This window comes from Tachypleus tridentatus, chromosome 10, assembly GCF_004210375.1.
Source record: "Tachypleus tridentatus isolate NWPU-2018 chromosome 10, ASM421037v1, whole genome shotgun sequence".
Taxonomy (NCBI): Eukaryota; Metazoa; Arthropoda; class Merostomata; order Xiphosura; family Limulidae; genus Tachypleus; species Tachypleus tridentatus.
The window spans coordinates 84,289,487-84,315,723 of record NC_134834.1 but is presented as its reverse complement, the minus strand read 5'-3'; the positions used below and the strand labels follow the sequence as shown (position 1 = coordinate 84,315,723).

The 26,237-nt window shown below is 27.3% G+C and overlaps 1 protein-coding gene across 2 annotated transcripts in view; it reads left to right on the top strand.

Annotated features, from left to right (window-relative positions):
• Positions 1–26,237, top strand: part of LOC143229753 (tyrosine-protein kinase receptor-like) — a 215,406-nt gene that overhangs the window by 163,333 nt on the left and 25,836 nt on the right. The gene's annotated exons all lie outside the window — the stretch shown is intronic.

Sequence of the window (26,237 nt, the reverse complement as noted above, 5' to 3'; positions counted from 1 at the left end):
CAAAACAATACAAAGACACTGAAAACTTACAAACTTCCACAATATTTTATTTTTCTAATATATCTGGATAATTACAGGCCGAAACAGAGACAGTGAAAACTTAGAATCTTCCACATTAATTTTTTTTTCTAATATATCTGGATAAATTACAGGCCAAAACAGAGACACTAAATATTGACAAATCCAACAATATATTGTTTTTCTAATAAATGTAGATAAATTATAGGCCAAAACAGAGACTTTCAAAGCCTATAAATTTCCACAATATTTTGTTTCCTACTTGCAAACTTAAACCATATTTTGTTCTTCTAATATATCTAGATGACTTTCAGTCCAAAACAGAGACATTGAAAATTACAATCCTCCACAATATTCTGTTTTTCTAGTATGTCTGGATAAATTACAGGCCATAAAAAGAGACACTAAATATTGACAAACTCCAACAAGATATTGTTTTTCCAATAAATGTGGGTAAATTATAGGCCAAAAGAGAGTCTTTCAAAGCCTATAAATTTCCACAATATTTTGTCTTTCTAATACATTTGGATCAATTACAGGCCAAACAGAGACACTGAAAACTTACAAACTTCCACAATATTTTGTCTTTCTAATTATTTGGATCAATTACAGGCCAAACAGAGACTGAAAATTAACAAACTTCCAGAATAGTAATATATCTTTTTGTAATATATCTCAAAAGGCCAAAACAGAGACATTGAAAACTTATAAATATCCACAATATTTTTTTTTTCTAATATATCTGGATAATATACAGACCAAATCACAGACACTAAAATCTTACAAACTTCCACAATATTTTGTTTTTCTAATATATCTGGATAAATTACAGGCCAAAACAGAGACAGTGAAAACTTACAAACTTCCACAATATTTTGTTTTTCTAATATATATGGATAAATTACAGGCCAAAACAGAGACAATGAAAACTTACAAACTTCCACAATATTTTGTTTTTCTAATATATCTGGATAAATTACAGGCCAAAACAGAGACACTGAAAATTTACAAACTTCCACAATATTTTGTTTTTCTAATATATCTAGATAAATTACAGGCCAAAACAGAGACATTGAAAACCTATAAATTTCCACAATATTTTGTTTTTCCTACAAAACAAAGCTGAAATATTTAAACCATATTTTGTTTTTCTAATATATCTGGATAAATTACAGTCCAAAACAGAGACATTGAAAACTTACAAATCTCCACAATATTTTGTTTTTCTAATATATCTGGATAAATTACAGGCCAAAAAAGAGACACTAAATATTGACAAACTCCAACAATATATTGTTTTTCTAATATATGTGGATAAATTATAGGCCAAAACAGAGACTTTCAAAGCCTATAAATTTCCACAATATTTTGTTTTCTAATATGTATGGATAAATTACAGGCCAAAACAGAGACACTGAAAACTTACAAACTTCCACAATATTTTGTTTTTCTAATATATTTGAATAAATTACAGGCCAAAACAGAGACAATGAAACCTTACAAATAACCACAATATTTTGTTTTCTAATATATCTGGATAAATTACAGGCCCAAACAGAGACAATGAAAACTTACAAATCTTCCACAATATTTTGTTTTTCTAATATATCTGGATAAATTACAGGTAAAAACAGAGACACATAAAATTTACAAACTTCCACAATATTTTGTTTTTCTAATATATCTGGATAAATTACAGGCCAAAACAGAGAATGAAAATAAACAAACTTCCACAATATTTTGTTTTCTAATATATTTGGATAAATTACAGGCCAAAACAAGAGACATTGAAAAATTACAAATTCCACAATATTTTTTTTTTCTAATATATCTCTATAAATTACAGGCCAAAACAGAGACACTGAAATCTTACAAACTTCACACAATATTTTTTTTTCTAATATATCTGGATAAATTACAGGCCAAAACAGAGACAATGAAAACTTACAAACTTCCACAATATTTTGTTTTCTAATATATCTGGATAAATTACAGGCAAAACAGAGACACTGAAAACTTACAAACTTCCACAATATTTTTTTTTCTAATATATCTGGATAAATTACAGGCCAAAACAGAGACAGTGAAAACTTACAAATTTCCACAATATTTTGTTTTTCTAATATATATGGATAAATTACAGGCCAAAACAGAGACAATGAAAACTTACAAACTTCCACAATATTTTGTTTTTCTAATATATTTGGATAAATTACAGGCCAAAACAGAGACACTGAAATCTTACAAACTTCCACAATATTTTGTTTTTCTAATATATCTGGATAAATTACAGGCCAATACAGAGACACTGAAAACTTACAAACTTCCACAATATTTTGTTTTTCTAATATATCTGGATAAATTACAGGCCAAAACAGAGACAGTGAAAACTTACAAACTTCCACAATATTTTGTTTTTCTAATATATCTGGATAAATTACAGGCCAAAACAGAGACACTGAAATCTTACAAACTTCCACAATATTTGTTTTTTCTAATATATCTGGATAAATTACAGGCCAAAACAGAGACTTTGAAAACTTACAAACTTCCACAATATTTTGTTTTTCTAATATATCTGGATAAATTACAGGCCAAAACAGAGACATTGAAAACTTACAAACTTCCACAATATTTTGTTTTCTAATATATCTGGATAAATTACAGGCCAAAACAGAGACATTGAAAACTTACAAACTTCCACAATATTTTGTTTTTCTAATATATCTGGATAAATTACAGGCCAAAACAGAGACACTGAAATCTTACAAACTTCCACAATATTTTGTTTTTCTAATATATCTGGATAAATTACAGGCCAAAACAGAGACACTGAAAACTTACAAATTTCCACAATATTTTGTTTTTCTAATATGTATGGATAAATTACAGGCCAAAACAGAGACAATGAAAACTTACAAACTTCCACAATAATTTCTTTTTCTAATATATCTGGATAAATTACAGGCCAAAACAGAGACACTAAATATTGACAAATCCAACAATATATTGTTTTTCTAATAAATGTAGATAAATTATAGGCCAAAACAGAGACTTTCAAAGCCTATAAATTTCCACAATATTTTGTTTCCTACTTGCAAACTTAAACCATATTTTGTTCTTCTAATATATCTAGATGACTTTCAGTCCAAAACAGAGACATTGAAAATTACAATCCTCCACAATATTCTGTTTTTCTAGTATGTCTGGATAAATTACAGGCCATAAAAGAGACACTAAATATTGACAAACTCCAACAATATATTGTTTTTCCAATAAATGTGGGTAAATTATAGGCCAAAAGAGAGTCTTTCAAAGCCTATAAATTTCCACAATATTTTGTTTCCTAATATGTATGGATAAATTACAGGCCAAAACAGAGACAGTGAAAACTTACAAACTTCCACAATAATTTCTTTTTCTAATATATTTGAATAAATTAAGGCCAAAACAGAGACAATGAAACCTTACAAATAACCACAATATTTTGGTTTTCTATTATTTCTGGATAAATTACAAACCCAAACAGAGACAATAAAAACTAACAATCTACCACAATATTTTGTTTTTCTAATATATCTAGAGAAATTACAGGTAAAAACGGAGACACATAAAATTTACAAACTTCCACAATATTTTCTTTTCCTAATATATACGGATAAATTACAGGCCAAAAACAGAGACATGAAAATAAACAAACTTCCACAATAATTTGTTTTTATAATATATTTGGATAAATTACAGGCCAAAACACAAGAACATTGAAAAATTACAAATTCCAAAATATTTTCTTTTTCAAATATCGCTCTATAAATTACATGCCAATACAGAGGCACTGAAATCTTACAAACTTCACAAAATATTTTCTTTCCAAATATATCTGGATGCATTACAGTCCAATACAGAGACAATGAAAACTTACAAACTTCCACAATATTTTGTTTTCTAATATATCTGGATGAATTACAAGCAAAACAGAGACAATGAAAACTTACAAATTCCACAATATTTTGTTTTTCTAATATATCTGGATAAATTACAGGCCAAAACAGAGACACTGAAAACTTACAAACTTCCACAATATTTTGTTTTTCTAATATATATGGATAAATTACAGGCCAAAACAGAGACAATGAAAACTTACAAACTTCCACAATATTTTGTTTTTCTAATATATTTGGATAAATTAAGGCTAAAACAGAGACACTGAAATTTTAGAAACTTCCACAATATTTTGTTTAGATAATATATCTAGATAAATAACAAAACAATACAGAGACACTGAAAACTTACAAACTTCCACAATATTTTTTTTTTCTAATATATCTGGATAAATTACAGGCCAAAACAGAGACACTAAATATTGACAAATCCAACAATATATTGTTTTTCTAATAAATGTAGATAAATTATAGGCCAAAACAGAGACTTTCAAAACCTATAAATTTCCACAATATTTTGTTTCCTACTTGCAAACTTAAACCATATTTTGTTCTTCTAATATATCTAGATGACTTTCAGTCCAAAACAGAGACATTGAAAATTACAATCGTCCACAATATTCTGTTTTTCTAGTATGTCTGGATAAATTACAGGCCATAAAAGAGACACTAAATATTGACAAACTCCAACAATATATTGTTTTTCCAATAAATGTGTGTAAATTATAGGCCAAAACAGAGTCTTTCAAAGCCTATAAATTTCCACAATATTTTGTTTCCTAATATGTATGGATAAATCACAGGCCCAAGCAGAGACACTGCAAACTTACATATCTCCACAATATTTTGTCTTTCTAATACATTTGGATCAATTACAGGCCAAACGAAAGACATTGAAAATTAACAAACTTCCAGAATATTTTGTTTTTGTAATATATCTCTATAAATAAAAGGCCAAAACAGAGATATTGAAAACTTATAAATATCCACAATATTTTCTTTTTCTAATATATCTGGATAATATACAGACCAAATCACAGACACTAAAATCTTATAAACTTCCACAGTATTTTGTTTTTCTAATATATCTGGATAACTTGCAGGCCAAAACAGAGACAGTGAAAACTTACAAATTTCCACAATATTTTGTTTTTCTAATATGTATGGATAAATTACAGGCCAAAACAGAGACAATGAAAACTTACAAACTTCCACAATATATTGTTTTTCTAATATATTTGAATAAATTAAGGCTAAAACAGAGACACTGAAATCTTAGAAACTTCCACAATATTTTGTTTAGATAATATATCTAGATAAATAACAAAACAATACAAAGACACTGAAAACTTACAAACTTCCACAATATTTTATTTTTCTAATATATCTGGATAATTACAGGCCAAAACAGAGACAGTGAAAACTTACAAACTTCCACAATATTTTATTTTTCTAATATATCTGGATAAATTACAGGCCAAAACAGAGACACTAAATATTGACAAATCCAACAATATATTGTTTTTCTAATAAATGTAGATAAATTATAGGCCAAAACAGAGACTTTCAAAGCCTATAAATTTCCACAATATTTTGTTTCCTACTTGCAAACTTAAACCATATTTTGTTCTTCTAATATATCTAGATGACTTTCAGTCCAAAACAGAGACATTGAAAATTACAATCCTCCACAATATTCTGTTTTTCTAGTATGTCTGGATAAATTACAGGCCAAAACAGAGACACTAAATATTGACAAATCCAACAATATATTGTTTTTCCAATAAATGTGGGTAAATTATAGGCCAAAACAGAGTCTTTCAAAGCCTATAAATTTCCACAATATTTTGTTTCCTAATATGTATGGATAAATTACAGGCCCAAACAGAGACACTGAAAACTTACAAATCTCCACAATATTTTGTTTTTCTAATATATTTGGATAAATTACAGGCCAAACAGAGACATTGAAAATTAACAAACTTCCACAATATTTTGTTTTTTTGTAATATATCTCTATAAATAAAGGCCAAAACAGAGACATTGAAAACTTATAAATATCCACAATATTTTCTTTTTCTAATATATCTGGATAATATACAGACCAAATCACAGACACTAAAATCTTACAAACTTCCACAATATTTTGTTTTTCTAATATATCTGGATAAATTACAGGCCAAAACAGAGACATTGAAAACTTACAAACTTCCACAATATTTTGTTTTTCTAATATATCTGGATAAATTACAGGCCAAAACAAGACATTGAAATATTACAAATTTCCAAAATATTTTGTTTTTCTAATATATCTGGATAAATTACAGGCCAAAACAGAGACACTGAAATCTTACAAACTTCCACAATATTTGTTTTTCTAATATATCTGGATAAATTACAGGCCAAAACAGAGACAATGAAAACTTACAAACTTCCACAATATTTTGTTTTTCTAATATATCTGGATAAATTACAGGCCAAAACAGAGACACTGAAAACTTACAAATTCCACAATATTTTGTTTTTCTAATATATCTGGATAAATTACAGGCCAAAACAGAGACAATGAAAACTTACAAACTTCCACAATATTTTGTTTTTCTAATATATCTAGATAAATTACAAACAAAACAGAGACACTGAAAATTTACAAACTTCCACAATATTTTGTTTTTCTAATATATCTGGATAAATTACAGGCCAAAACAGAGACATGAAAACTTACAAACTTCCACAATATTTTGTTTTTCTAATATATCTGGATAAATTACAGGCCAAAACAGAGACACTAAATATTGACAAATCCAACAATATATTGTTTTTCTAATAAATGTAGATAAATTATAGGCCAAAACAGAGACTTTCAAAGCCTATAAATTTCCACAATATTTTGTTTCCTACTTGCAAACTTAAACCATATTTTGTTCTTCTAATATATCTAGATGACTTTCAGTCCAAAACAGAGACATTGAAAATTACAATCGTCCACAATATTCTGTTTTTCTAGTATGTCTGGATAAATTACAGGCCATAAAAGAGACACTAAATATTGACAAACTCCAACAATATATTGTTTTTCCAATAAATGTGTGTAAATTATAGGCCAAAACAGAGTCTTTCAAAGCCTATAAATTTCCACAATATTTTGTTTCCTAATATGTATGGATAAATTACAGGCCCAAACAGAGACACTGCAAACTTACATATCTTCCACAATATTTTGTCTTTCTAATACATTTGGATCAATTACAGGCCAAACGAAAGACACTGAAAATTAACAAACTTCCAGAATATTTTGTTTTTTAATATATCTCTATAAATAAAGGCCAAACAGAGATTGAAAACTTATAAATATCCACAATATTTTGTTTTTCTAATATATCTGGATAATTACAGACCAAATCACAGACACTAAAATCTTATAAACTTCCACAATATTTTGTTTTTCTAATATATCTGGATAAATTACAGGCCAAAACAGAGACAGTGAAAACTTACAAATTTCCACAATATTTTGTTTTTCATTGATAAATTACAGGCCAAAACAGAGATTGAAAATTTACAAAATCCACAATATTTCTTTTTCAAATATCTATCAATAAATTACAGGCCAAAACAGAGACACTGAAATCTTACAAACTTCCACAATATTTTCTTTCCTAATATATCTGGATAAATTACAGGCCAATACAGAGACAATGAAAACTTACAAACTTAAACCATATTTTGTTTTTCTAATATATCTAGATGACTTTCAGTCCAAAACAGAGACATTGAAAATTACAATCCTCCACAATATTTTTTTTTCTAATATGTCTGGATAAATTACAGGCCAAAAAAGAGACACTAAATATTGACAAACTCCAACAATATATTGTTTTTCTAATAAATGTGGATAAATTATAGGCCAAAACAGAGACATTTTCAAAGCCTATAAATTTCCACAATATTTTGTTTCCTAATATGTATGGATAAATTACAGGCCCAAACAGAGACACTGAAAACTTACAAATCTCCACAATATTTTGTCTTCTTTCTAATACATTTGGATAAATTACAGGCCAAAACAAGACATTGAAAATTAACAAACTTCCACAATATTTTGTTTTTTTGTAATATATCTCTATAAATAAAGGCCAAAACAGAGACATTGAAAACTTACAAATATCCACAATATTTTGTTTTTCTAATATATCTGGATAAATTACAGGCCAAATCAGAGACACTAAAATCTTACAAACTTCCACAATATTTTGTTTTTCTAATATATCTGGATAAATTACAGGCCAAAACAGAGACAGTGAAAACTTACAAATTTCCACAATATTTTGTTTTCTAATATGTATGGATAAATTACAGGCCAAAACAGAGACATTGAAATATTACAAATTTCCACAATATTTTGTTTTTCTAATATATCACAATAAATTACAGGAAATACAGAGACACTGAAATCTTACAAACTTCCACAATATTTTGTTTTTCTAATATATCTGGATAAATTACAGGCCAAAACAGAGACAGTGAAAATTTACAAACTTCCACAATATTTTGTTTTTCTAATATATCTGGATAAATTACAGACCAAAACAGAGACACTGAAAACTTACAAACTTCCACAATATTTTGTTTTTCTAATATATCTGGATAAATTACAGGCCAAAACAGAGACATTGAAAATTACAATCTTCCACAATATTTTGTTTTTCTAATATGTCTGGATAAATTACAGGCCAAAAAAGAGACACTGAAATATTACAAACTCCAACAAATATTTTGTTTTTCTAATAAATCTGGATAAATTATAGGCCAAAACAGAGACTTTGAAAGCTTACAAATTTCCACAATATTTTCGTTTTCTAATACATCTGAATAAATTACAGGCCAAAACAGAGACAGTGAAAATTTACAAACTTCCACAATAATTTCTTTTTCTAATATATTTGAATAAATTAAGGCCAAAACAGAGATCATGAAACCTTACAAATAACCACAATATTTTGGTTTTCTCTTATTTCTGGATAAATTACAAACCCAAACAGACACAATAAAAACTAACAATCTTCCACAATATTTTGTTTTTCTAATATATCTAGAGAAATTACAGGTAAAAACGGAGACACATAAAATTTACAAACTTCCACAATATTTTCTTTTCCTAATATATACGGATAAATTACAGGCCAAAAGACAGAGAATGAAAATAAAGAAACTTCCACAATAATTTGTTTTTTAATATATCTGGATAAATTACAGGCCAAAACAGAGACACTAAATATTGACAAATCCAACAATATATTGTTTTTCTAATAAATGTAGATAAATTATAGGCCAAAACAGAGACTTTCAAAGCCTATAAATTTCCACAATATTTTGTTTCCTACTTGCAAACTTAAACCATATTTTGTTCTTCTAATATATCTAGATGACTTTCAGTCCAAAACAAAGACATTGAAAATTACAATCGTCCACAATATTCTGTTTTTCTAGTATGTCTGGATAAATTACAGGCCATAAAAGAGACACTAAATATTGACAAACTCCAACAATATATTGTTTTTCCAATAAATGTGTGTAAATTATAGGCCAAAACAGAGTCTTTCAAAGCCTATAAATTTCCACAATATTTTGTTTCCTAATATGTATGGATAAATCACAGGCCCAAGCAGAGACACTGCAAACTTACATATCTCCACAATATTTTGTTTTTCTAATACATTTGGATCAATTACAGGCCAAACGAAAGACATTGAAAATTAACAAACTTCCAGAATATTTTGTTTTTGTAATATATCTCTATAAATAAAAGGCCAAAACAGAGATATTGAAAACTTATAAATATCCACAATATTTTCTTTTTCTAATATATCTGGATAATATACAGGCCAAATCACAGACACTAAAATCTTACAAACTTCCACAGTATTTTGTTTTTCAAATATATCCGGATGAATTACAGGCAAAAACAGAGACATTGAAAACTTACAAATCTCCACAATATATTGTTCTTCTAATATATCTGGATAAATTACAAGCCAAAACTAAGACATTGAAATATTACAAATTTCCAAAATATTTTGTTTTTCAAATATCTCACAATAAATTACATGAAATATAGAGGCACTGAAATCTTACAAACTTCCACAATATTTTCTTTTTCTAATACATCTTAATAAATTACAGGCCAAAACAGTGACAGTGAAAATTTACAAACTTCCACAATATTTTGTTTTTCTAATATGTGTGGATAAATTACTGACCAAAACAGAGACACTGAAAACTTACAAACTTAAACCATATTTTGTTCTTCTAATATATCTAGATGACTTTCAGTCCAAAACAGAGACATTGAAAATTACAATCCTCCACAATATTTTGTTTTTCTAGTATGTCCCGATAAATTACAGGCCATAAAAGAGACACTAAACATTGACAAACTCCAACAATATATTGTTTTTCTAATAAATGTGGGTAAATTATAGGCCAAAACAGAGACTTTCAAAGCCTATAAATTTCCACAATATTTTGTTTCCTAATATGTATGGATAAATTACAGGCCAAAACAGAGACAGTAAAAACTTACAAACTTCCACAATAATTTCTTTTTCTAATATATTTCAATAAATTAAGGCCAAAACAGAGACAATGAAACCTTACAAACTTCCACAATATTTTGTTTTTCTAATATATCTGGATAATTACAGGCCAAAACAGAGACAGTGAAAACTTAGAATCTTCCACAATAATTTCTTTTTCTAATATATCTGGATAAGTTACAGACCAAAACAGAGACAGTGAAACCTTACAAACTTTCACAATATTTTGTTTTTCTAATATATTTGAATAAATTAAGGCCAAAACAAAGACACTGAAATCTTAGAAACTTCCACAATATTTTGTTTAGATAATATATCTAGATAAATAACAAAACAATACAGAGACACTGAAAACTTACAAACATCCACAATATTTTTTTCAAATATCTCTCAATAAATTACATGCCAATACAGAGGCACTAAAATCTTACAAACTTCCACAATATTTTGTTTCCTAATATATCTGGATAAATTACAGGCCAAAACAGAGACAATGAAAACTTACAAACTTCCACAATATTTTATTTTTCTAATATATCTGGATAAATTACAGGCCAAAACAGAGGCACTGAAATCTTACAAACTTCCACAATATTTTGTTTCCTAATATATCTGGATAAATTACAGGACAAAACAGAGACAATGAAAACTTACAAACTTCCACAATATTTTGTTTTTCTAATATATCTGGATAAATTACAGGCCAAAACAGAGACACTCAATATTGACAAATCCAACAATATATTGTTTTTCTAATAAATGTAGATAAATTATAGGCCAAAACAGAGACTTTCAAAGCTTATAAATTTCCACAATATTTTGTTTCCTACTTGCAAACTTAAACCATATTTTGTTCTTCTAATATATCTAGATGACTTTCAGTCCAAAACAGAGACATTGAAAATTACAATCCTCCACAATATTCTGTTTTTCTAGTATGTCTCGATAAATTACAGGCCATAAAAGAGACACTAAATATTGACAAATCCAACAATATATTGTTTTTCTAATAAATGTAGATAAATTATAGGCCAAAAGAGAGTCTTTCAAAGCCTATAAATTTCCACAATATTTTGCTTCCTAATATGTATGGATAAATCACAGGCCCAAGCAGAGACACTGCAAACTTACATAGCTCCACAATATTTTGTCTTTCTAATACATTTGGATCAATTACAGGCCAAACGAAAGACATTGAAAATTAACAAACTTCCAGAATATTTTGTTTTTGTAATATATCTCTATAAATAAAAGGCCAAAACAGAGATATTGAAAACTTATAAATATCCACAATATTTTCTTTTTCTAATATATCTGGATAATACAGAGACCAAATCACAGACACTAAAATGTTATAAACTTCCACAGTATTTTGTTTTTCAAATATATCTGGATAAATTACGGGCCAAAACTAAGACATTGAAATATTACAAATTTCCAAAATATTTTGTTTTTCAAATATCTCACAATAAATTACATGCCAATATAGAGGCACTGAAATCTTACAAACTTCCACAATATTTTCTTTTTCTAATACATCTGAATAAATTACAGGGCAAAACAGTGACAGTGAAAATTTACAAACTTCCACAATATTTTGTTTTTCTAATATGTGTGGATAAATTACTGACCAAAACAGAGACACTGAAAACTTACAAACTTAAACCATATTTTGTTCTTCTAATATATCTAGATGACTTTCAGTCCAAAACAGAGACATTGAAAATTACAATCCTCCACAATATTTTGTTTTTCTATTATGTCTATATAAATTACAGGCCATAAAAGAGACACTAAATATTGACAAACTCCAAGAATATATTGTTTTTCTAATAAATGTAGGTAAATTATTGGCCAAAACAGAGACTTTCAAAGCCTATAAATTTCCACAATATTTTGTTTCCTAATATGTATGGATAAATTACAGGCCAAAACAGAGACAGTGAAAACTTACAAACTTCCACAATAATTTCTTTTTTCTAATATATTTGAATAAATTAAGGCCAAAACAGAGACAATGAAACCTTACAAATAACCACAATATTTTGTTTTCTAATATTTCTGGATAAATTACAAACCCAAACAGAGACAATGAAAACTAACAATCTACCACAATATTTTGTTTTCTAATATATCTAGAGAAATTACAGGTAAAAAACAGAGACACATAAAATTTACAAACTTCCACAATATTTTCTTTTTCTAATATATACTGATAAATTACAGGCCAAAAGACAGAGAATGAAAATAAACAAACTTCCACAATAATTTGTTTTTCTAATATATACTTATAAATTACTGGTGAAAACAGAGATACTGAAAGTTTACAAATTACAAAATATTTTGTTTTTTGTTATATATCTGGATAACTTATCGCCTAAATCAGAGACACTAAACTCTTACAAACTTCCACAATATTTTGTTTTATAATATATCTAGATAAATAACAAAACAATACAGAGACACTGAAAATTTACAAATCTCCACAATATTTTGTCTTTCTAATATATTTGGATAAATTACAGGCCAAACAAAGACACTGAAAATTAACAAACTTCCACAATATTTTGTTTTTCTAATATATCTCTATAAATAAAAGGCCAAACCAGAGACATTGAAAACTTACAAATCTCCACAATATTTTGTTCTTCTAATATATATTGGATAAATTACAGGCCAAAACAAAGACATTGAAATATTACAAATTCCAAAATATTTTTTTTTTCAATATCTATCAATAAATTACATGCCAATACAGAGACACTGAAATCTTACAAACTTCCACAATATTTTCTTTTTCTAATATATCTGAATAAATTACAGGCCAAAACAGAGACAGTGAAAATTTACAAACTTCCACAATATTTTGTTTTTTCTAATATATGTGGATAAATTACAGGCCAAAACAGAGACACTGAAAACTTACAAACTTAAACCATATTTTGTTCTTCTAATATATCTAGATGACTTTCAGTCCAAAACAGAGACATTGAAAATTACAATCCTCCACAATATTTTGTTTTTCTAGTATGTCTCGATAAATTACAGGCCATAAAAGAGACACTAAATATTGACAAACTCCAACAATATATTGTTTTTCTAATAAATGTGGATAAATTATAGGCCAAAACAGAGACTTTCAAAGCCTATAAATTTCCACAATATTTTGTTTCCTAATATGTATGGATAAATTACAGGCCAAAACAGAGACAGTGAAAACTAACAATCTACCACAATATTTTGTTTTTCTAATATATCTAGAGAAATTACAGGTAAAAACGGAGACATAAAATTTAAAACTTCCACAATATTTTCTTTTCCTAATATATACGGATAAATTACAGGCCAAAAGACAGAGAATGAAAATAAACAAACTTCCACAATAATTTGTTTTTCTAATATATACTTATAAATTACAGGTGAAAACAGTGATACTGAAAGTTTACAAATTACAAAACATTTTGTTTTTTTCTTATATGTCTGGATAACTTATCGGCTAAATCAGAGATACTAAACTCTTACAAACTTCCACAATATTTTGTTTATATAATATATCTAGATAAATAACAAAACAATACAGAGACACTGCAAACTTGTATATCTCCACAATATTTTGTCTTTCTAATACATTTGGATCAATTACAGGCCAAACAAAGACACTGAAAATTAACAAACTTCCACAATATTTTGTTTTTGTAATATATCTCTATAAATTAAAGGCCAAACCAGAGACATTGAAAACTTACAAATCTCCACAATATATTGTTCTTCTAATATATTTGGATAAATTACAGGCCAAAACAAAGACATTGAAAAATTACAAATTCCAAAATATTTTCTTTTTCAAATATCTCTCAATAAATTACATGCCAATACAGAGGCACTGAAATCTTACAAACTTCCACAATATTTTCTTTTTTCTTATACATCTGAATAAATTACAGACCAAAACAGAGACAGTGAAAATTTACAAAATTCCACAATATATTGTTTTTCTAATATGTGGATAAATTACTGACCAAAACAGAGACAGTGAAAACTTACAAACTTCAACAATATTTTGTTTTTCTAATTTGTATGGAAAAATTACAAACCAAAACAGAAATAATGAAATCTTACAAACTTCCACAATATTTTGTTTTTCTAATATATCTGGATAAATTACAGGCCAATACAGAGACAATGAAAACATACAAACTTCCACAATATTTTGTTTTTCTAATAAATGTGGGTAAATTATAGGCCAAAACAGAGACTTTCAAAGCCTATAAATTTCCACAATATTTTGTTTCCTAATATGTATGGATAAATTACAGGCCAAAACAGAGACAGTGAAAACTTACAAACTTCCACAATAATTTCTTTTTCTAATATATTTGAATAAATTAAGGCCAAAACAGAGACAATGAAACCTTACAAATAACCACAATATTTTGGTTTTCTATTATTTCTGGATAAATTACAAACCCAAACAGAGACAATGAAAACTAACAATCTACCACAATATTTTGTTTTTCTAATATATCTAGAGAAATTACAGGTAAAAACGGAGACACATAAAATTTACAAACTTCCACAATATTTTCTTTTCCTAATATATCTGGATAAATTACAGGCCAAAAGACAGAGAATGAAAATAAACAAACTTCCACAATAATTTGTTTTTCTAATATATACTTATAAATTACAGGTGAAAACAGTGATACTGAAAGTTTACAAATTACAAAATATTTTGTTTTTGTTATATATCTGGATAACTTATCGGCCAAATCAGAGATACTAAACTCTTACAAACTTCCACAATATTTTGTTTATATAATATATCTAGATAAATAACAAAACAATACAGAGACACTGCAAATTTACATATCTCCACAATATTTTGTCTTTCTAATACATTTGGATCAATTACAGGCCAAACGAAAGACACTGAAAATTAACAAACTTCCACAATATTTTGTTTTTCTAATATATCTCTATAAATAAAAGGCCAAACCAGAGACATTGAAAACTTACAAATCTCCACAGTAAATTGTTCTTCTAATATATTTGGATAAATTACAGGCCAAAACAAAGACATTGAAAAATTACAAATTCCAAAATATTTTCTTTTTCAAATATCTATCAATAAATTACATGCCAATATACAGGCACTGAAATCTTACAAACTTCCACAATATTTTCTTTTTTCTAATATATCTGAATAAATTACAGGCCAAAACAGAGACAGTGAAAATTTACAAACTTCCACAATATTTTGTTTTTCTAATATATGTGGATAAATTACTCACCAAAACAGAGACACTGAAAACTTACAAACTTAAACCATATTTTGTTCTTCTAATATATCTAGATGACTTTCAGTCCAAAACAGAGACATTGAAAATTACAATCCTCCACAATATTTTGTTTTTCTAGTATGTCTGGATAAATTACAGGCAATAAAAGAGACACTAAATATTGACAAACTCCAACACTATATTCTTTTTTCTAATAAATGTGGGATAAATTATAGGCCAAAACAGAGACTTTCAAAGCCTATAAATTTCCACAATATTTTGTTTCCTAATATGTATGGATAAATTACAGGCCAAAACAAAGACTTTCAAAGCCTATAAATTTCCACAAATTTTGTTTCCTAATATATATGGATAAAATACAGACCAAAACAGAGACAATGAAAACTGACAAATCTCCACAATATATTGTTCTTCTAATATATTTGGATAAATTACAGGCCAAAACAAAGACATTGAAAAATTACAAATTCCAAAATATTTTCTTTTTCAAATATCGCTCTATAAATTACATGCCAATACAGAGGCACTGAAATCTTACAAACTTCACAAAATATTTTCTTTCCTAATATATCTGGATGCATTACAGTCCAATACAGAGACAATGAAAACTTACAAACTTCCACAATATTTTGTTTCCTGATATATCTGGATGAATTACAAGCAAAACAGAGACTGAAAACTGACAAATCTCCACAATATTTTGTTTTTCTAATATATCTGGATAACTTGCAGGCCAAAACAGAGACAGTGAAAACTTACAAATTTCCACAATATTTTGTTTTTCTAATATGTATGGATAAATTACAGGCCAAAACAGAGACAATGAAAACTTACAAACTTCCACAATATATTGTTTTTCTAATATATTTGAATAAATTAAGGCTAAAACAGAGACACTGAAATCTTAGAAACTTCCACAATATTTTGTTTAGATAACATATCTAGATAAATAACAAAACAATACAGAGACACTGAAAACTTACAATCTTCCACAATATTTTGTTTTTCTAATATATTTGGATAAATTACAGGCCAAAACAAAGACATTGAAAAATTACAAATTCCACAATATTTTTTTTTTCAAATATATCTCTATAAATTACATGCCAATACAGAGGCACTGAAATCTTACAAACTTCCACAATATTTTGTTTTTCTAATATATCTAGATAAATTACAGGCCAAAACAGAGACATTGAAAACTTGCAAATCTCCACAGTATATTGTTCTTCTAATATATCTGGATAAATTACAGACCAAAACAAAGACACTGAAATATTACAAATTTCCAAAATATTTTGTTTTTCTAATATATCTGGATAAATTACAGGCCAAAACAGAGACAGTGAAACCTTACAAACTTCCACAATATTTTGTTTATATAATATATCTAGATAAATTACAAAACAATACAGAGACACTGAAAAATAACAAAAGTCCACAATATTTTGTTTTTCTTATATATCTGAATAAATTACAGGCCCAAACAGAGACACTGCAAACTTACATATCTCCACAATATTTTGTCTTTCTAATACATTTGGATCAATTACAGACCAAACGAAAGACACTGAAAATTAACAAACTTCCAGAATATTTTGTTTTTGTAATATATCTCTATAAATAAAAGGCCAAACCAGAGACATTGAAAACTTACAAATCTCCACAGTATATTGTTCTTCTAATATATTTGGATAAATTACAGGCCAAAACAAAGACAATGAAAACTTACAAACTTCCACAATATTTTGTTTTTCTAATATATCTGGATAAATTACAGGCTAAAACAGTGACAGTAAAAATTTACAAACTTCCACAATATTTTGTTTTTTAATATGTATTGATAAATTACAGGACAAAACAGAGACAATGAAAATTTAAAAACTTCCACAATATTTTCTTTTTGTAATATATTTGAAAAAATTAAGGCCAAAACAAAGACACTGAAATATTACAAATTTCCAAAATATTTTGTTTTTCAAATATCTCTCAATAAATTACATGCCAATACAGAGGCACTGAAATCTTACAAACTTCCACAATATTTTGTTTCCTAATATATCTGGATAAATTACAGGCCAAAACAGAGACAATGAAAACTTACAAACTTCCACAATATTTTCTTTTTCTAATATATTTGAATAAATTAAGGCCAAAACAGAGACAATGAAACCTTACAAATAACCACAATATTTTGGTTTTCTATTATTTCTGGATAAATTACAAACCCAAACAGAGATAATGAAAACTAACAATCTACCACAATATTTTGTTTTTCTAATATATCTAGAGAAATTACAGGTAAAAACGGAGACACATAAAATTTACAAACTTCAACAATATTTTCTTTTCCTAATATATACTGAGAAATTACAGGCCAAAAGACAGAGAATGAAAATAAACAAACTTCCACAATAATTTGTTTTTCTAATATATACTTATAAATTACTGGTGAAAACAGTGATACTGAAAGTTTGCAAATTACAAAACATTTTGTTTTTGTTATATATCTGGATAACTTATCGTCTAAATCAGAGATACTAAACTCTTACAAACTTCCGCAATATTTTGTTTATATAATATATCTAGATAAATAACAAAACAATACAGAGACACTGCAAACTTGTATATCTCCACAATATTTTGTCTTTCTAATACATTTGGATCAATTACAGGCCAAACGAAAGACACTGAAAATTAACAAACTTCCAGAATATTTTGTTTTTGTAATATATCTCTATAAATAAAAGGCCAAACCATAGACATTGAAAACTTACAAATCTCCACAGTATATTGTTCTTCTAATATATTTGGATAAATTACAGGCCAAAACAAAGACATTGAAAAATTACAAATTCCAAAATATTTTCTTTTTCAAATATCTATCAATAAATTACATGCCAATACAGAGGCACTGAAATCTTACAAACTTCCACAATATTTTCTTTTTCTTATACATCTGAATAAATTACAGACCAAAACAGTGACAGTGAAAATTTACAAAATTCCACAATATATTGTTTTTCTAATATGTGTGGATAAATTACTGACCAAAACAGAGACAGTGAAAACTTACAAACTTCAACAATATTATGTTTTTCTCATTTGTATGGAAAAATTACAAACCAAAACAGAAATAATGAAATCTTACAAACTTCCACAATATTTTCTTTCCTAATATATCTGGATAAATTACAGGCCAATACAGAGACAATGAAAACATACAAACTTCCACAATATTTTGTTTTTCTAATAAATGTGGGTAAATTATAGGCCAAAACAGAGACTTTCAAAGCCTATAAATTTCCACAATATTTTGTTTCCTAATATGTATGGATAAATTACAGGCCAAAACAGAGACAGTGAAAACTTACAAACTTCCACAATAATTTCTTTTTCTAATATATTTGAATAAATTAAGGCCAAAACAGAGACAATGAAACCTTACAAATAACCACAATATTTTGGTTTTCTATTATTTCTGGATAAATTACAAACCCAAACAGAGACAATGAAAACTAACAATCTACCACAATATTTTGTTTTTCTAATATATCTAGAGAAATTACAGGTAAAAACGGAGACACATAAAATTTACAAACTTCCACAATATTTTCTTTTCCTAATATATACGGATAAATTACAGGCCAAAAGACAGAGAATGAAAATAAACAAACTTCCACAATAATTTGTTTTTCTAATATATACTTATAAATTACTGGTGAAAACAGTGATACTGAAAGTTTACAAATTACAAAACATTTTGTTTTTGTTATATATCTGGATAACTTATCGGCTAAATCAGAGATACTAAACTCTTACAAACTTCCGCAATATTTTGTTTATATAATATATCTAGATAAATAACAAAACAATACAGAGACACTGCAAATTTGCATATCTCCACAATATTTTGTCTTTCTAATACATTTGGATCAATTACAGGCCAAACGAAAGACACTGAAAATTAACAAACTTCCAGAATATTTTGTTTTTCTAATATATCTCTATAAATAAAAGGCCAAACCAGAGACATTGAAAACTTACAAATCTCCACAGTAAATTGTTCTTCTAATATATTTGGATAAATTACAGGCCAAAACAAAGACATTGAAAAATTACAAATTCCAAAATATTTTCTTTTTCAAATATCTATCAATAAATTACATGCCAATATACAGGCACTGAAATCTTACAAACTTCCACAATATTTTCTTTTTCTAATACATCTGAATAAATTACAGGCCAAAACAGTGACAGTGAAAATTTACAAACTTCCACAATATTTTGTTTTTCTAATATGTGTGGATAAATTACTCACCAAAACAGAGACACTGAAAACTTACAAACTTAAACCATATTTTGTTCTTCTAATATATCTAGATGACTTTCAGTTCAAAACAGAGACATTGAAAATTACAATCCTACACAATATTTTGTTTTTCTAGTATGTCTGCATAAATTACAGGCAATAAAAGAGACACTAAATATTGACAAACTCCAACACTATATTCTTTTTCTAATAAATGTGGGTATATTATAGGCCAAAACAGAGACTTTCAAAGCCTATATATTTCCACAATATTTTGTTTCCTAATATGTATGGATAAATTACAGGCCAAAACAAAGACTTTCAAAGCCTATAAATTTCCACGAAATTTTGTTTCCTAATATGTATGGATAAAATACAGACCAAAACAGAGACAATGAAAACTGACAAATCTCCACAGTATATTGTTCTTCTAATATATTTGGATAAATTACAGGCCAAAACAAAGACATTGAAAAATTACAAATTCCAAAATATTTTCTTTTTCAAATATCGCTCTATAAATTACATGCCAATACAGAGGCACTGACATCTTACAAACTTCACAAAATATTTTCTTTCCTAATATATCTGGATGCATTACAGTCCAATACAGAGACAATGAAAACTTACAAACTTCCACAATATTTTGTTTCCTGATATATCTGGATGAATTACAAGCAAAACAGAGACTGAAAACTGACAAATCTCCACAATATGTTGTTTTTCTAATATATCTGGATAACTTGCAGGCCAAAACAGAGACAGTGAAAACTTACCAATTTCCACAATATTTTGTTTTTCTAATATGTATGGATAAATTACAGGCCAAAACAGAGACAATGAAAACTTACAAACTTCCACAATATATTGTTTTTCTAATATATTTGAATAAATTAAGGCTAAAACAGAGACACTGAAATCTTAGAAACTTCCACAATATTTTGTTTAGATAACATATCTAGATAAATAACAAAACAATACAGAGACACTGAAAACTTACAATCTTCCACAATATTTTGTTTTTCTAATATATTTGGATAAATTACAGGCCAAAACAAAGACATTGAAAAATTACAAATTCCAAAATATTTTCTTTTTCAAATATCGCTCTATAAATTACATGCCAATACAGAGGCACTGAAATCTTACAAACTTCCACAGTATTTTGTTTTTCAAATATATCTAGATGTATTACAGGCAAAAACAGAGACATTGAAAACTTGCAAATCTCCACAGTATATTGTTCTTCTAATATATCTGGATAAATTACAGACCAAAACAAAGACACTGAAATATTACAAATTTCCAAAATATTTTGTTTTTCTAATATATCTGGATAAATTGCAGGCCAAAACAGAGCCAGTGAAACCTTACAAACTTCCGCAATATTTTGTTTATATAATATATCTAGATAAATGACAAAACAATACAGAGACACTGAAAAATAACAAAAGTCCACAATATTTTGTTTTTCTTATATATCTGAATAAATTACAGGCCCAAACAGAGACACTGCAAACTTGCATATCTCCACAATATTTTGTCTTTCTAATACATTTGGATCAATTACAGACCAAACGAAAGACACTGAAAATTAACAAACTTCCAGAATATTTTGTTTTTGTAATATATCTCTATAAATAAAAGGCCAAACCAGAGACATTGAAAACTTACAAATCTCCACAGTATATTGTTCTTCTAATATATTTGGATAAATTACAGGCCAAAACAAAGACAATGAAAACTTACAAACTTCCACAATATTTTCTTTTTCTAATATATCTGGATAAATTACAGGCTAAAACAGTGACAGTAAAAATTTACAAACTTCCACAATATTTTGTTTTTTAATATGTATTGATAAATTACAGGACAAAACAGAGACAATGAAAATTTAAAAACTTCCACAATATTTTCTTTTTGTAATATATTTGAAAAAATTAAGGCCAAAACAAAGACACTGAAATATTACAAATTTCCAAAATATTTTGTTTTTCAAATATCTCTCAATAAATTACATGCCAATACAGAGGCACTGAAATCTTACAAACTTCCACAATATTTTGTTTCCTAATATATCTGGATAAATTACAGGCCAAAACAGAGACAATGAAAACTTACAAACTTCCACAATATTTTCTTTTTCTAATATATCTGGATAAATTACAGGCTAAAACAGAGACAATGAAAACTTACAAACTTCCACAATATTTTCTTTTTCTAATATATCTGGATAAATTACAGGCTAAAACAGAGACAATGAAAACTTACAAACTTCCACAATATTTTCTTTTTCTAATATATCTGGATAAATTACAGGCTAAAACAGTGACAGTAAAAATTTACAAACTTCCACAATATTTTGTTTTCTAATATGTATTGATAAATTCCAGGACAAAACAGAGACAATGAAAATTTAAAAACTTCCACAATATTTTGTTTTTGTAATATGTATGGATAAATTACAGGGCAAAACAGAGATAGTGAAAACTTACAAACTTCAAAAATATTATGTTTTTCTCATTTGTATGGAAAAATTACAAACCAAAATAGAAATAATGAAATCTTACAAACTTCCACAATATTTTGTTTCCTAATATATCTGGATAAATTACAGGCCAATACAGAGACAATGAAAACATACAAACTTCCACAATATTTTGTTTTTCAAATATATCTGGATGAATTACAGGCAAAAACAAAGATATTGAAATGTTACAAATTTCCAAAATATTTTGATTTTCAAATATCTCTCAATAACTTACATGCCAATACAGAGGCACTGAAAACATACAAACTTGCACAATATTTTGATCTTCTAAGATATTTGGATAAATTACATGCCAATACAGAGGCACTGAAATTTTACAAACTTCCACAATATTTTCTTTTCTAATATATCTGGATACATTACAGGCCAGTACAGAGAAAATGAAAACTTACAAACTTAAACCATATTTTGTTCTTCTAATATATCTAGATGACTTTCAGTCCAAAACACAGACATTGAAAATTACAATCCTACACAATATTTTGTTTTTCTAGTATGTCTGCATAAATTACAGGCCATAAAAGAGACACTAAATATTGACAACCTCCAACACTATATTGTTTTTCTAATAAATGCGGGTAAATTATAGGCCAAAACAGAGACATTTTTAAAGCCTATAAATTTCCACAATATTTTGTTTCCTAATATGTATGGATAAATTACAGGCCAAAACAGAGACAATGAAAACTTACAAACTTCCACAATAATTTCTTTTTCTAATATATCTGGATAATTACAGGCCAAAACAGAGACAGTGAAAACTTAGAATCTTCCACATTAATTTCTTTTTCTAATATATCTGGATAAATTACAGGCCAAAACAGAGACACTAAATATTGACAAATCCAACAATATATTGTTTTTCTAATAAATGTGGGTAAATTATAGGCCAAAACAGAGTCTTTCAAAGCCTATAAATTTCCACAATATTTTGTTTCCTAATATGTATGGATAAATCACAGGCCCAAGCAGAGACACTGCAAACTTACATATCTCCACAATATTTTGTCTTTCTAATATATTTGGATCAATTACAGGCCAAACGAAAGACATTGAAAATTAACAAACTTCCAGAATATTTTGTTTTTGTAATATATCTCTATAAATAAAAGGCCAAAACAGAGATATTGAAAACATATAAATATCCACAATATTTTCTTTTTCTAATATATCTGGATAATATAGAGACCAAATCACAGACACTAAAATGTTATAAACTTCCACAGTATTTTGTTTTTCAAATATATCTGGATGAATTACAGGCAAAAACAGAGACATTGAAAACTTACAAATCTCCACAGTATATTGTTCTTCTAATATATCTGGATAAATTACGGGCCAAAACTAAGACATTGAAATATTACAAATTTCCAAAATATTTTGTTTTTCAAATATCTCACAATAAATTACATGCCAATATAGAGGCACTGAAATCTTACAAACTTCCACAATATTTTCTTTTTCTAATACATCTGAATAAATTACAGGCCAAAACAGTGACAGTGAAAATTTACAAACTTCCACAATATTTTGTTTTTCTAATATGTGTGGATAAATTACTGACCAAAACAGAGACACTGAAAACTTACAAACTTAAACCATATTTTGTTCTTCTAATATATCTAGATGACTTTCAGTCCAAAACAGAGACATTGAAAATTACAATCCTCCACAATATTTTGTTTTTCCAGTATGTCTCGATAAATTACAGTCCATAAAAGAGACACTAAATATTGACAAACTCCAACAATATATTGTTTTTCTAATAAATGTTGGTAAATTATAAGCCAAAACAGAGACTTTCAAAGCCTATAAATTTCCACAATATTTTGTTTCCTAATATGTATGGATAAATTACAGGCCAAAACAGAGACAGTGAAAACTTACAAACTTCCACAATAATTTCTTTTTCTAATATATTTGAATAAATTAAGGCCAAAACAGAGACAATGAAACCTTACAAATAACCACAATATTTTGGTTTTCTATTATTTCTGGATAAATTACAAACCCAAACAGAGACAGTGAAAACTTACAAACTTCCACAATAATTTCTTTTTCTAATATATTTGAATAAATTAAGGCCAAAACAGAAACAATGAAACCTTACAAATAACCACAATATTTTGGTTTTCTATTATTTCTGGATAAATTACAAACCCAAACAGAGACAATGAAAACTAACAATCTACCACAATATTTTGTTTTTCTAATATATCTAGAGAAATTACAGGTAAAAACGGAGACACATAAAATTTACAAACTTCCACAATATTTTCTTTTCCTAATATATACGGATAAATTACAGGCCAAAAGACAGAGAATGAAAATATACAAACTTCTACAATATTTTGTTTTTCTAATCTATACAAATAAATTACAGGCCAAAACAGAGACACTGAAAACTTACAAACTTCCACAATAATTTCTTTTTCTAATAAATCTGGATAAATTACAGGGCAAAACAGAGACAGTGAAAACTTACAAACTTCCACAATATTTTGTTTTTCTAATTTGTATGGATAACTTACAAACCAAAACAGAAATAATGAAAACTTATAAACTTCCACAATATTTTGTTTTTCTAATATATACAAATAAATTACAGGCCAAGAGAGACACATTGAAAAATTAGAAACTTCCACAATATTTTGTCTTTCTAATGTATCTGAATAAATTACAGTCCAAAACAGAGACATTAAAACTCACAAACTTCCAAAATATTTTGTTTTTCTAATATATATGGAAAAATTACAGGCCAAAACAGAGACAATGAAAACTTACAAATAACCACAATAATTTCTTTTTCTAATATATCTGGATAAATTACAGGCCAAAACAGAGACATTGAAAATTGCAATCTTTCAGAATATTTTGTTTTTCTAGTATGTCAGGATAAATTACATGCCAACTGAGAGACTCTAAATATTAACAAATTCCCACAATATATTGTTTTTCTAATAAATGTCGGTAAATTATAGGCCAAAACAGAGACATTCAAAGCCATAAATTTCCACAATATTTTGTCTTTCTAATATATCTGGATCAATTACAGGCCAAAACAGGGGCAGTGAAAATTTACAAACTTCCACAATATTTTGTTTTTCTAATATATCTGGATAAATTATAGGCCAAAACAGAGACACTGAATTCTTACAAACTTCCACAATATTTTATTTTTCTAATATATCTGAATAAATTACAGGCCAAAACAGAGACACTGAAAACTTACAAATCTCCACATTATTTTGTTTTTCTAATATATCTGGATGAATGATTTAGATTATTATTATTAAGTAGTGTTTTTGGATTTTTTTCTAATTTTGGGAAAGTCCAGTTATTTAAATATTAGTTTATATTCATCCCCCAGGGAAACAAGACCATTACAGAACAATAGTGAGAATTTTGTTGTTTTACTACGATGGCTGTTAATCTGTTTTGACTAAAACCCATATGTAAACACTGATAGCTTGTTGTGACCCAATAATTTCTTTTAGTGCAAAAAAGTATGGCTTACTA